We start from the raw sequence: 15,234 nt of genomic DNA, 5'->3' as shown, positions 1-15,234 counted from the left end.
GAAATGCTGATTATCGGTCCTGCTCAACACCGACATCTATTTAATAATACCACCTTAACATTTGACAACCAAACAATTAAACAAGGCGACTCGGTAAAGAATCTGGGTATTGTCTTCGACCCAACTCTCTCGTTTGAGTCACACATTAAGAGTGTTACTAAAACGGCCTTCTTTCATCTCCGTAATATCGCTAAAATTCGTTCCATTTTGTCCACAAGCGATGCTGAGATCATTATCCATGCGTTCGTTACATCTCGTCTCGATTACTGTAACGTTTTATTTTCGGGCCTCCCTATGTCTAGCATTAAAAGATTACAGATGGTACAAAATGCGACTGCTAGACTTTTGACAAAAACAAGAAAGTTTGATCATATTACGCCTATACTGGCTCACTTGCACTGGCTTCCTGTGCACCTAAGATGCGACTTTAAGGTTTTACTACTTACGTATAAAATACTACACGGTCAAGCTCCTGCCTATCTTGCCGATTGTATTGTACCATATGTCCCGGCAAGAAATCTGCGTTCAAAGAAATCTGCGTTCAAAGAACTCCGGCTTATTAGTGATTCCCAGAGCCCAAAAAAAGTCTGCGGGCTATAGAGCGTTTTCTATTCGGGCTCCAATACTATGGAATGCCCTCCCAGTAAAAGTTAGAGATGCTACCTCAGTAGAAGCATTTAAGTCTCATCTTAAAACTCATTTGTGTACTCTAGCCTTTAAATAAACTCCCTTTTTAGACCAGTTGATCTGCCGTTTCTTTCCTTTTCTTTTCTACTCTGCTCCCAACCCGGGGTGGACCGCTAGCCTGTCCATCGGATGGGGACATCTCTACGCTGCTGACCCGTCTCCGCTCGGGATGGTTCCTGCTGGCCCCACTATGGACTGGACTTTCGCTGATGTGTTGGACTTTCACAATATTATGTCAGACCCACTCGACATCCATTGCTTTCGGTCTCCCCTAGAGGGGGGGGGGGTTACCCACATATGCGGTCCTCTCCAAGGTTTCTCATAGTCATTCACATTGACGTCCCACTGGGGTGAGTTTTCCTTGCCCGTATGTGGGCTCTGTACCGAGGATGTCGTTATGGCTTGTACAGCCCTTTGAGACACTTGTGATTTAGGGCTATATAAATAAACATTGATTGATTGATTGATTGATACTCCCGTACACTAAAGTAATGTCCGATCATTACCTTATAAAATTCAAAGTTCTGACTCATTGTCAACAAACTAATAATAATAATAATAACTACTATAGCAGCCGCAACATTAATGCTGCCACAACGACGACTCTTACTGACCTACTGCCTTCGGTAATGGCACCATTCCCAAATTATGTGGGCTCTATTGATAACCTCACTAACAACTTTAACGACGCCCTGCGCGACACCATTGATAGTGTAGCACCGCTAAAGCTAAAAAATGCCCTTAAAAGGCGTACCCCATGGTTTACAGAAGAAACTAAAGCCCAGAAATGATCATGTAGAAAGCTGGAACGCAAATGGCGTGCGACTAAACTTGAGGTTTTCCATTAAGCATGGAGTGATAGTTTAATAACTTATAAACGCATGCTTACCTCAGCTTAAGCTAAATATTACTCAAATCTCATCCACCTCAACAAAAATGATCCTAAATTTTTGTTTAGTACAGTAGCATCGCTAACCCAACAAGGGACTCCTCTAAGTAGCTCCACCCACTCAGCAGATGACTTTATGAATTTCTTTAATAAGAAAATTGAAGTCATTAGAAAAGAGATTAAAGACAATGCATCTCAGCTACAACTGGGTTCTATTAACACAAATACGACTGTATATACGACGGACACTGCCCTCCAAAATAGTTTCTCTTTGATGAAATAACATTGGAGGAACTGTTAAAATGTGTAAATGGGACAAAACAAACAACATGTTTACTAGACCCAATTCCTGGGAAACTTATCAAGGAGCTTTTTGTATTACTAGGTCCATCAGTGTTAAATATTATAAACTTATCACTTTCCTCTGGCACTGTTCCCCTAGCATTCAAAAAAGCGGTTATTCATCCTCTACTCAAAAGACCTAACCTCGATCCTGACCTCATGGTAAACTACCGGCCGGTGTCCCACCTTCCGTTTATCTCGAAAATCCTCGAAAAAATTGTCGCACAGCAGCTAAATGAACACTTAGCGTCTAACAATCTCTGTGAACCTTTTCAATCCGGTTTCAGGATAAATCACTCTACGGAGACAGCCCTCGCAAAAATGACTAATGATCTATTGCTAACGATGGATTCTGATGCTTCATCTATGTTGCTGCTTCTTGATCTTAGCGCCGCTTTCGATACTGTTGATCATAATATTTTATTAGAGCGTATCAAAACGCGTATTGGGATGTCAGACTTAGCCTTGTCTTGGTTTAACTCTTATCTCACTGACAGGATGCAGTGTGTCTCCCATAACAATGTGACCTCGGACTATGTTAAGGTAACATGCGGAGTTCCCCAGGGTTCGGTTCTTGGCCCTGCACTCTTTAGTATTTACATGCTGCCGCTAGGTGACATCATACGCAAATACGGTGTTAGCTTTCACTGTTATGCTGATGACACCCAACTCTACATGCCCCTAAAGCTGACCAACACGCCGGATTGTAGTCAGCTGGAGGCGTGTCTTAATGAAATTAAACAATGGATGTCCGCTAACTTTTTGCAACTCAACGCTAAGAAAACGGAAATGCTGATTATCGGTCCTGCTCAACACCGACATCTATTTAATAATACCACCTTAACATTTGACAACCAAACAATTAAACACGGCGACTCGGTTAAGAATCTGGGTATTATCTTCGACCCAACTCTCTCGTTTGAGTCACACATTAAGAGTGTTACTAAAACGGCCTTCTTTCATCTCCGTAATATCGCTAAAATTCGTTCCATTTTGTCCACAAAGATGCTGAGATCATTATCCATGCGTTCGTTACATCTCGTCTTGATTACTGTAACGTTTTATTTTCGGGCCTCCCTATGTCTAGCATTAAAAAATTACAGATGGTACAAAATGCGGCTGCTAGACTTTTGACAAAAACAAGAAAGTTTGATCATATTACGCCTATACTGGCTCACTTGCACTGGCTTCCTGTGCACCTAAGATGCGACTTTAAGGTTTTACTACTTACGTATAAAATACTACACGGTCAAGCTCCTGCCTATCTTGCCGATTGTATTGTACCATATGTCCCGTTAAGAAATCTGCGTTCAAAGAACTCCGGCTTATTAGTGATTCTCAGAGCCCAAAAAAAGTCTGCGGGCTATAGAGCGTTTTCTATTCGGGCTCCAATACTATGGAATGCCCTCCCGGTAAAAGTTAGAGATGCTACCTCAGTAGAAGCATTTAAGTCTCATCTTAAAACTCATTTGTATACTCTAGCCTTTAAATAGACTCCCTTTTTAGACCAGTTGATCTGCCGTTTCTTTTCTTTTTTTTTCTACTCTGCTCCCAACCCGGGGTGGACCGCTAGCCTGTTCATCGGATGGGGACATCTCTACGCTGCTGACCCGTCTCCGCTCGGGATGGTTCCTGCTGGCCCCACCATGGACTGGACTTTCGCTGATGTGTTGGACTTTCACAATATTATGTCAGACCCACTCGACATCCATTGCTTTCGGTCTCCTCTAGAGGGGGGGGGGGGTTACCCACATATGCGGTCCTCTCCAAGGTTTCTCATAGTCATTCACATTGACGTCCCACTGGGGTGAGTTTTCCTTGCCCGTATGTGGGCTCTGTACCGAGGATGTCGTTGTGGCTTGTACAGCCCTTTGAGACACTTGTGATTTAGGGCTATATAAATAAACATTGATTGATTGATTGATTGAAGATGTGTAGAAAGCCTACTTCACCTTTTTGGTTTGTCGTCAATAAAAAAAAATACAAAATTTAAGTGCTCCTTTTTTCAAAAGTAGAGCCAACAAGTGAGGGAGATAATAGGGTCATGCGTTACTTTTACAACATCACTAAAAAATACATTTTGAATGATAGTGGACCTTTAATATTGTGCTTATTGTGTATTGATAAAAGCAGTGTTTTTCATACATTCATATGTTTTTAGCAGCCCGCCATGAATACATTTTGGTCCAACAACATTTGATTTGGTACGCCCTGTACCCTAAAAACACATTATAATGGGACTGTCGGTAAATGTAGTTTTTCGCCACAACTCTGCACAGTAGATGGACTCTGATTAACACACTAAAAGGGTTTTTGTTGCCAAAACTCACAGGCGTCTTACTGGTGTCTACACCTTTCTTTGTGACCAAAAAACAAAGAAAAGTACCATGATTTACCTCACCCACCAAATTTTACAAGAAAAAAATATATTTGCAGATATTAGTTGCACTGGACTATATACAAAACCCAAACCCAGTGAAGTTGGCACGTTGTGTAATTCATAAATAGAAACAGAATACAATGATTTGCAAATTATTTTCAACCTACAGTATATTCAATTGAATAGACTGCAAAGACAAGATATTTAAAGTTCGAACTGAGACACTTTTTTTGTTGTTGCAAGTAATCATTAACTTAGAATTTAATGGCACTGTCACGGCGCAGGCTCGAACCCGCCTTTCATCGGCAGGTAGTTCTGCCAGCACATCTGTTGGCAGCATGACAGGAAATGCCCCTGCTCGCGCTGGGCGCCTCACACCCACGCAACAGCGAATATGCAGACAATAATCAATCTGCGCACCTGGTACTAATCACAAAAAGCAGTATAAAGACCAGCAGAACCAAGGAGCTGACTCCGGAACGTAGTTTGTCCTTGCAGTAAGCATCCCGTCTCTGGCTTCCGTCCCGCGTACTTGCTATCTCCCTGTCTTCCTAGTTTCCCGTGCCTCATGTCCTTTGTGTTCTCCACAGTGTCTTACCTGTTTCCCCGTGTTCGAGTTGTGTACCTCGAATTCCCTATGGATTCTGGACTGCCTCCCTCGATCCTCGACCTCTGCTTGGACACGGACCTCATCGCTTCTCTCCTGCCCCCGACCACCTGCCTGCCCACGGACTACCTCTTTGCCTCGCCCCTCTGGACTGGCGATGGATTCACCCAACACGCACTTACAACAACAACCCTGGTAACATTTACATTATTATTCTACACATCGTCTGGCACCACACACTTAGAGTAGCATACACCTTCCACACACTCATCAAAGGTTTGAATAAACCTGTTAACCTGACCTTCCTCGTGGTGTCGTCTCCTTCCCCTATCGTACCTAACAAACACATAGCAAAAAAATTAGCATAGGGGCATTTTTACCACTGTGTTACATGGCCTTTCCTTTTAACAACACTCTGTAAACGTTTGGGAACTGAGGAGACCAATTTTTGAAGCTTTTTAGGTGGAATTATTTCCCATTCTTGCTTGATGTACAGCTTAAGTTGTTCAACAGTCCAGGGTCTCTGTTGTGGTATTTTAGGCTTCATAATGCGCCACACATTTTCAATGGGAGACAGGTCTGGACTGAAGGCAGCACTCTTTTACTAAGAAGCCATGCTGTTGTAACACGGTGCCTGCAACACACGGCTGATCAAACAAAACTGAAATCATCGTCATGGACCCACTAGCTTTGGAAACTTGTGGGTCCAATTAGCTAACTCAATAACTCCACGTTGATCTTTTGGTGCATTTTTGAAACTGAAAAAATAAAAAAAAATATTCCATTGTACATAATAAATACTCCATCCATTTTCTACCACTTGTCCCTTTTGGGGTCGCGGGCGGTGCTGGAGTCTCTCTCAGCTGCATTCGGGCGGAAGGCGGGGTACACCCTGGACAAGTCGCCACCTCATCACAGGGCCAACACAGATAGACAGACAACATTCACACTCACATTCACACACTAGGGCCAATTTAGTTTTGCCAATCAACCTATCCCCAGGTGCATGTTTTTGGCGAGTTTGATCATCAAAATACTAACAAAGACACTTTAAATGTGTTAGCAGATTTGCTAATGTTAACGACGCTAGCTTTATTACATTACAATTGCACCTACAAATATGCATGTAAACACTCCTACAGACATCACACATGGGACTGTTTGGTAAGTATCAATTGTTTTAGTTATATTGTATAACTTATAAACGTTGCTTTGTGTGATGAATGAATAAGCCATACGAGTAGAAACACTATGGAGGAATAAACTTCCGGCCCGAATCAGGAGGTACATTTTCAACCAGCAGCACCAGCAGTGAACAAACTTGTCCAAAAGACGGTGCAATAGCACAAACAATAACACACCTTTTCAGTGTTTTTCTCGGTGTAGAAAACTATTTGTTGAATACAAAACATGGCCGTTAGCGTAGAAAAATCCATAAATTAACCACACTGTTTCTTAAGCCGTCGTTTTTGGTGACTTTATATACTCTGGACCTAGACGTTGAGTCCGCGACATACATGGCGGACAATAACTGATACAGTCTGCTTTGCCAGTCCAAAAGCATTCACCGTTTTCCGTAATTAGTCTTCCCTCGACGGCCAGGTAATACAAAGCATGCGCTAACTTTTTTATCACATCCACGGGAGCTCACATTCTCGTTGTCTCCTTCGACAAATGGACAAAGTTTTTCGCTAAGTAGAATCACAGCTGACCTGGACATTGGAAAGTTCTCTTGTCGTCTGAGAAGTGTTGTATCCCAAATAGCTGCAATCGTTTTCTCTTAAGGTATTCATGTGTGATTTCCACAAACGTCTGTACATGTAGAAGAAGGAGAAACACGGGCATGTCTGGATCACTCGCCTCCATCTTTCCAGTGGTTAGCTCCGAGTTACGAAACCGCTTTATTATGAAGCTGGCTGTGGCACGTTCTTTCTGACGTCACTTCCTGTGTGTCTTTCTGGCGTCACTTCCTCTCCGAACTCAGTTTGTAAAAGATGAATGAGTCCATACAAAGCTAAGAGCCGGAGATTCAAGAAATACACGGCCCGTTTTGTCCGAGGAGGGGGACCTTAAACGCTGGTTTAGTGTGGCTGAAAAGGGGCTTAGGCTAAATAATTATTCGTTTAAGGAGTTAAACGACTAAGTGTAGACATGGCCTTAGCAAAAATTCCTTGCTTCCTGTTTTCTGTGCATATCACTCGCTGTCTTTCACGGGTAGATAATGGGCGGACGCAAAAAAGCATCAATCACCGTGTCATAAAATCGCACATGTAAATACGCGCCCCGCTCTTTCAAGGCAAAACTCCTTCGTCTCAAAAGACAAAAAATAGATCTTTAGAGAGTCTAAACATGCCATTTGAATGCACATTCCCCCTCTTGTTGTTCCTCTCTCTCCCGTTGCGTCTCACCCGAGCACTCCATCCCCCTGATGTTTAATTCATGGCGCCTTTCCATCATCCTTCCACCTATCTCGGCGGCTGTGTCAGGTAACAAACAATGAGTTTTTGATGTGAATAATTTAATGCGTGTACGGCAAATGCCGGCGCTCTGCATCGCCGGGGCTGTCATTAAGACACCTGATTTCCCCCAAGATTCCTCTCAGCCGCCTGCGAGATGAAAAGGTAACACACATGTCGAAATGTTCTCCCCCTTTTACATCCTCGAGAGGAGGGTTATATTTTTAGACAAGCTAAATGAGGCAATGACAGTGGTGGCCGAGATGGAAAGCGGAGAAAAGAGGGAAGGGTGGAGGAAGGACTGTTTGCTCGTACATGTTTTCCTTTTCTCTCCTTCGCACCTGATTTTGCGGCATCAAACGCTAACCCTTGCTTTTCAAACGTCGGCGGAAGCATTGATTCAATATTTTCACCCGCCTCGGGCTGCTGTGATCCTGAAACTGCTCTCTGGCTGGATGTTGACGCACGGAGAGAAAATGACGACGGCGACATCAAACACAAACGTGCTGCGGGTAATAAGAGACACTTTTTTTTTTCCTTTCCTCTCTCGGCGGCCTCAAACCTAACATGCTAATGTTTTTTTGTGTTTTGGACAGTAAGAAACAGCACCAGAAGTAGCGATATACCCTCAATTATCCTGTTGGTACGTATCGGGCTATATTTAAGACCATGGGTACAACATTGTTCTATTTGTAAAAAATAAAATTCCTTGCTTCAGATTTGCAACAAAGTGTGGTGAGAAAAGTCCCATGCATCATATTTACTGACAAGACGGCAAAAAGTACATAAATGTGAGTAATTATTGATTTTAATCGTTATGACCATCAGGTTTTAACATGCAATCAATCCTTTGTTACTCCATATAAATATTGTTTTGCATGTTGTTTTTATTTTAAAATCGCTTGTCATACGTGCAAGCTAATGCGGTTGTAGCTCCTAAATTATTTACTTTTTTTCATGAATGCTTACACAGTTAATCAACAAAACCCAAAACCAGTGAAGTTGGCACGTTGTGTAATTTGAAAATAAAAACTGACTACAATGATTTACAAATCCTTTTCAACTTATATTCAATTGAATAGACTGCAAAGATAATATATAAGATAATATATTTAATGTTCGAACTGAGAAACATATTTAATTTTTGCAAATAATCATTAAGTTAGAATTTCATGGCAGCAACACATTGCAAAAGAGTTGGCACAGGGGCATTTTTACCACTGTGTTACATGGCCTTTCCTTTTAACAACACTCAGTAAACGTTTGGGAACTGAGGAGACCAATTTTTGAAGCTTTTCAGGTGGAATTATTTCCCATTCTTGCTTGATGTACAGCTTAAGTTGTTCAACAGTCCGGGGGTCTCCATTGTGGTATTTAAGGCTTCATATTGCGGCACACATTTTCAATGGGAGACAGGTCTGGACTAAAAGCAGGCCAGTCTAGTACCCGCCCACTTTTACTACAAAGCCACGCTGTTGTAACACGTGCAGAATGTGGCCTAGCATTGTCTTGCTGAAATAAGCAGGGGCGTCCATGAAAAGACGTTGCTAGGATGGCAACATGTGTTGCTCCAAAACCTGTATGTACCTTTCAGCATTAATGGTGCCTTCACAGATGTGTAAGTTACCCATGTCTTGGGCACTAATACACCCCCATACCATCACAGATGCTGGCTTTTGAACTTTGCGCCTATAACAATCCGGATGGTTATTTTCGTCTTGGGTCCAGAGGACACGACATCCACAGTTTCCAAAAACAATTTCACATATAGACTCGTCAGACCACAGAACACTTTTCCACATTGCATCAGTCCATCTTAGATGAGCTCGGGCCCAGCAAAGCCGGCGGCATTTCTAGGTGTTGTTGATCAATGGCTTTCGCTTTGCATAGTAGAGTTTTAACTTGCACTTACAGATGTAGAGAGAAACTGTAGTTACTGACAGTAATTTTCTGAAGTGTTCCTGAGCCCATGTGGTGATATCCTTTACACACTGATTTCACTTTTTGATGCAGTAACGCCTGAGGGATCGAAGGTCCATAACATCATCGCTTACGTGCAGTGATTTCTCCAAATTCTATGAACCTTTTGATGATATTACGGACAATAAATGGTGAAATCCCTAATTTCCTTGCAATAGCCCCTTGAGAAATGTTGTTCTTAAACTGTTCGACAATTTGCTCATGCATTTGTTCACAAAGTGGTGACCCTCGCCCCATCCTTGTTTGTGAATGACTGACCATTTCATGGAAGCTGCTTTTATACCCAGTCATGGCACCCACCTGTTCCCAATTGGCCTGTTCATCTGTGGGATGTTCCAAATAAGTGTTTGATGAGCATTCCTCATCTTTCTCAGTCTTTTTGTCACTTTTGCCAGCTTTTTTAAAACATGTCGCAGGCATCAAATTCCAAATGAGCTAATATTTGCAAAAAATAACAATGTTTTCCAGTTTGAACGTTAAGTATCTTGTCTTTGCAGTCTACTCTATTGAATATAGGTTGAAAAGGATCTGCAAATCATTGTATTCTGTTTTTATTTACGATTTACACAACATGCCAACTTCACTGGTTTTGGGTTTTGTACTTTCAGAATTAACATTAACCATGTTTACAATGTTTTTATTTTGAAATACATTGTCATTAAAGCAAGCTAATATGGCTGTAGTTAGTGAACTACAATGTAAGACTAGCAGAAAACTGGCTTTACAAAAATGTACTAAATTTCATCAATGAATAGAGAAGTAATCAACATTCAGAATTTACATTTCCCATGTTTGGCATGTATTTACTTTGAAGTAGATCGTCATATAAGCAAGCTAACGTGGCTATAACTAGTAAACTAAAATGTAAGACAAGCAAGAAACTGGCTTTACTAAAATGTACTACATTTCATGAACGATTAGATTAGACAACTAATCTACTGTCAAAATTTACATAGGCCATGTTTAGAATGTTGTTTTTATTTGAAAATTGTTTTTCATACGAGCTAGTTAACACGGCTGTAGCAAATAAACTATGTCAGACTTGCAGCTAACTGACATCATTACATGTTACAACATGTCATGACACAGCTAATCTACTTTCAGAATTTACATGAAATATGTGATTTATTAACTGCTTTTCACTGTCGCACTACTTTGTACTGTAATTATGTATGTATATTTAACATGTTATTTATTGTTTGTCTTGTATTTTAACAGAGTACCCACATGCAATGTGGTCGTGCTTTCATGTTTGATGACAATAAAGCATCCTATTGTATTCAAAATGTTGCTTTTATTTCATAATTGCTTGTCATACAAGCTTGCAAACACAGCTCTAGCTAGTAAATTTCGATCTCAGACTAGCAGCAAAGTGACTACACTACAATTTACAACATTTCCTTAATAATTAGACATTTAATATACTTTTAAAATTTACATTAGCAATTTGTAAAAAAAATGTTTTGTTTAAATTCACTCGTCATGTACAAGCTAGCTAACACGGCTGTTGCTACAGTAGTAAACTACATTGTCAGACTGGCAGCAAACAGACTTAACTAAAATTTAGTACATTTTAGGAATGATTAGACATTTGATCTACTTTCAGAATGTACATTAGCCATGTTTCCAATTTAATTTTTTTAGTTTAAAATCACCCGCCATACGAGCTAGCTAACACGCTGTAGCTAGTAAACTATTACATCAGACTAGCAGCAAGCAGACTTCACCACAGTTTACTACATGTCATGCATGATTAGACAGTTAATATACTTTCAGACAAGCAGATAACTGACTTCACAACAATTTCCAACATTTCATGAATGATTAGAGATGTGATCTACATCCAGAATGTACTCTAGCCATGTTTAGAACATAGTTTTTTTAGTTTAAAATCCCTTGTCATACGAGCTAGCTAACACAGCTGTAGCTAGTAAACTACAATGTCAGATTATCAGCAAACTGACTTCACTACAATTTACTACATTTCATGAAGGATTAGACAGTTAATTCAATTTCAGAATTAATATTAGTCTTGTTTAGAATGTTTTTTTTTATTTTAAAACGTCATATGAGATAGCTCACATGACATAATGTCAGACTACCACCAAACTGACTTCACTACATTTAATGAATAATTGCACTACTATCTACCTTCAGAATTTACATAAGCCATGTTTACAATATTGTTTTTAAATTTAAATTGATCGTCTTGCGTGCAAGCTAATGCGTTATTTTAGCAAGTAAACTACAATGTCAGATGAGCAGCAAATGGACTTCACAAGAATGTATTACATTTCATGAATGATTAGACAGCTAATGTACATTCAGAATTTACATTAGGCTTGTTTAGAATGTTGATATTATATTTCAAAATAATGAGTCTTATAAGCTATTTAACGCGGCTGTTGCTAGTTATTAGACTAGCAGCAAACGGACTTCACTACAATTTAATACATTTTATTAATGATTAGACTGTTAATCTATTTTAAAGGGGAATTGCACTTTTTTTAAATTTTGCTTATCGTTCACAATCATTAAGGGAGACAAGAACACACATGCCATTTTTAAAATGTATTTTAAAGATGATAAAAAAACGCTTGGAAGATGCGGCTAATGGGAGTCACCGTTGTAGCCTTCAAAGCCCTCTTAAACAACTTCAAAACCATCCATTAACGTTTTATATACACATTGCGAGTCTACACATAATGTAGTAACAGACACATTCATAACAATGTGTAATATGTACAATATTTACCGTATCTGTGTTGGCCCTGTGATGAGGTGGCGACTTGTCCAGGGTTTACCCCGCCTTCCGCCCGATTGCAGCTGAGATAGGCTCCAGCACCCCCCGCAACCCTCAAAGCGGTAGAAAATGGATGGATGGATGGATGGATTTACCGTATTTTGGTCATTTTAATCACAGCCGGAACTAATTATTCGGTGCATTTATTTCCGTTTCCATAGCAGCACATTTCCGACTTCTGCCAACAAATGGTTGTTCTTACTTTGTGAAACAAAATGCTTGTGTGTGTTCTAATCATGGCAGATTCGGGAACAAACAATGAAGACGACTATTTTTAGAGTATTCACAACCGTATGTTTTTGAATCTGAATTTATGAAGAATAAACTGCTGGTTATAGAAGCGAGCATGAAGGAAGAGTGAGACTTTGGAGCAGACGGAAGCTGAGAGAGTGAGGTTAAAAGTGAATCGAAGCTGCAAAATGTGGAACTTGAAGCCAAGCTATTTCGACATAAATGGCGTGCTTACCCATAACAAACCGGGAAAAATGTCCCTGGCCATTTGGACCAAACAGACAACTGTCCATCGAGTAAGTCACAATTTATATTGATCATGAGACATGCAGCACGTCATGTGTGTACCATGACGGACAGCATATGCTGTCTGGCTAGCTGTGTACAAACAAAACATGGGCTAATACTTTACAGATACTGTTATATGATTGCTTATGTTTTTTCAGTCAATACAGATTGGTGTTGTATCGCAGTGTTGTGCTTTATTAACTCAAACGCGTTATGTGCTGAAGTAGAAGTCAGCTTATTTCTTGCCGTAGTTAGGTTCTACGGCTAATACCGTAGCACGCCCATGTGTTACTACGCTAGAGAAAGAGTTCCTCACTGTTCGCTCTTAAAATAACAATGTCGCTACAGTTTGGTTGAATGAAGTATTGTTGACAGTTTTTGAAAGCATTTTTAAAATTGATTTAGTGGTAGAATTGATTGGTCCCATTAGTTGCATCGCTGGCCACCAAGAACGAGCCAATTTGTATATGTTAGAAAGCGAAAAAAAAAACTAAACGTTTGTCTTCTTGTCTATCATAAGAATTGTGAACAATAGCCATGATTCTAAAGAAAAATGCAGTTCCCCTTTAAGAATTTACAGAAGCCATTTAGAATATGTTTCATTTCAAAATCATTGGTCGAATTAGCTAGCTAACATGGTTGTAGATAGTAAACTATGTCAGACTTGTGGGAAATGGACTTCAGAACAATTTACACATTTCATGAATAATTAGACAGCTAATGTACATTCAGAATTTACATTAGCCCTGTTTAGAATGTTGATTTTATATTTTGCAATATTTTTGTCTAATGAGCTGTAGCTATTAAACTACAGTGGTGGGCCGTGCGTTTCCCACCTCGGCCATCAGTGATGTCCGACTTCAATGATTACCTTTCAAAATACCATCATTTATGTCACCACATGACCATTGCTGGAGAAATACTATAAAGAAACATATTTACAAACTAATGGGCATTGTACAAAACGGGTTATTTTCTGGCGTATTTAAATATCAATAAACCCGCATCAGCAATTAAAATGTATCTTATGTGGTATTGTCAAAATTAAAATTGCAAAAAACATATTAAATGTGGAAAAAAAAAAAAAAAAAAAAATCTGATTTCACATTTCATCGCCGGGACAGCTGAGCTAGCTTCCAGGGTTGGCTGACATGGTCTCACAAGATACAGTTTCTCTTTAAATATCCTTATTGAAAATGGCCTTGCAAATATATGTGTTGTCTTGTCTAATCATAAAAGATGCAGACGAGGCGTGTTTGCTGACTTCTTAAAGTTTACTCCACAGCGTGCTCATCAATAACATCCCGCTGCACAACCTAAACGGAGCTACTGCGCATGCCCTTCACTACTGTGGCATGCTGGGTAATGAAGTTCTTATTTTACCTAGCTCATAACATCACAATATATATCTGCCTTAGGCCAGCTAGAAGCCCTTACTGATAACAACTCGTGATCTGATTGGCTATCGCTACTGTCTGCCAAATGTATGTGTCCGTTCACTTACAGTGCACAGACGCCCGCATTGTTGATTCTGAAGGCTCTAGGCAGATTTGGTACAGCATGGCAACATAAGCTAGCTGAATTCTGATTGAGTAAAAACTATAACCTAAAAACAACAGCGCTGGAAGGAGCATAATATGACATGAAGAGAATATGAAAACTTTTAGATATTTAGGGAAAGTAAATTAAAAATTACTTTTATTTTTAATTATGATCATGATTTCTGGTTATGTTAGGCCAGCAGAGAAGGTCTTGCCATTGTTAAACTACAATGTTGGACTAGTAGAAAACAGACTTCACTACAATTTAATACATTTCTAATTTATCCATTGTACATATTGTAACTTCTGAATACTGTGATATTTTTATTTTAAATCTGTGAGCTTCTACTGGAAAGAAGTGGCGGTAACATTAAGGCTCATCTATCCTCTTTAAGCCATTCTGCGGACACACAATCAGCGCACACTGCGGCCAGCGAATGAGGATCACCTCCCACTGGCAGCAGGGTCCTCTGTTTCATTAAAAAGGATTAAAAAACGATGCAAGCGGGGGTGAGAAGAGAATGAAAGCGTAGATGTGCATGTACGTATGGGTGGGGGCTGGGTGACGGAGCCAGAGATTTGGGCAGATAAAGGCAAAGGGCAGTGGGTTTTAGAAAATATGAAGGATGGAGAATGCACTGTGGCTTCTGGTCTGATATGAAGACCTCCCGATACGAGGAGGAAGGGAAAGAAATAAAGCGTGCAACGTCGGGAAGATGGGTATGGTTTTAACGAGCCATTGTGGGGATAATTGAGGCACAGCGGTTGTGGGGGTGCTCTGAAAGCCTTTTTAAAAACTCCCTCCAATCTTTGATTCACTTTCATCACCTCCAGTGTGGCCACGTTGATTGTGTGAAATCAGCAGGAGGGCCTTCAATTATTGCAAGAGAACATGCTCGCAAACACGATTACTAATAATGGCGGGCATACATGCAGGAAACATACATACTCTTACAATGGGGAGTACACTATGACCTATATTGAGTAAAACATGCTTGAAACTAGAATATAAACTGTTGCAAAGCTGTGT

The sequence above is a fragment of the Entelurus aequoreus genome, linkage group LG15 (assembly GCF_033978785.1).
Source record: "Entelurus aequoreus isolate RoL-2023_Sb linkage group LG15, RoL_Eaeq_v1.1, whole genome shotgun sequence".
NCBI lineage: Eukaryota > Metazoa > Chordata > Actinopteri > Syngnathiformes > Syngnathidae > Entelurus > Entelurus aequoreus.
Note: the sequence above shows the minus strand (reverse complement) of the source record.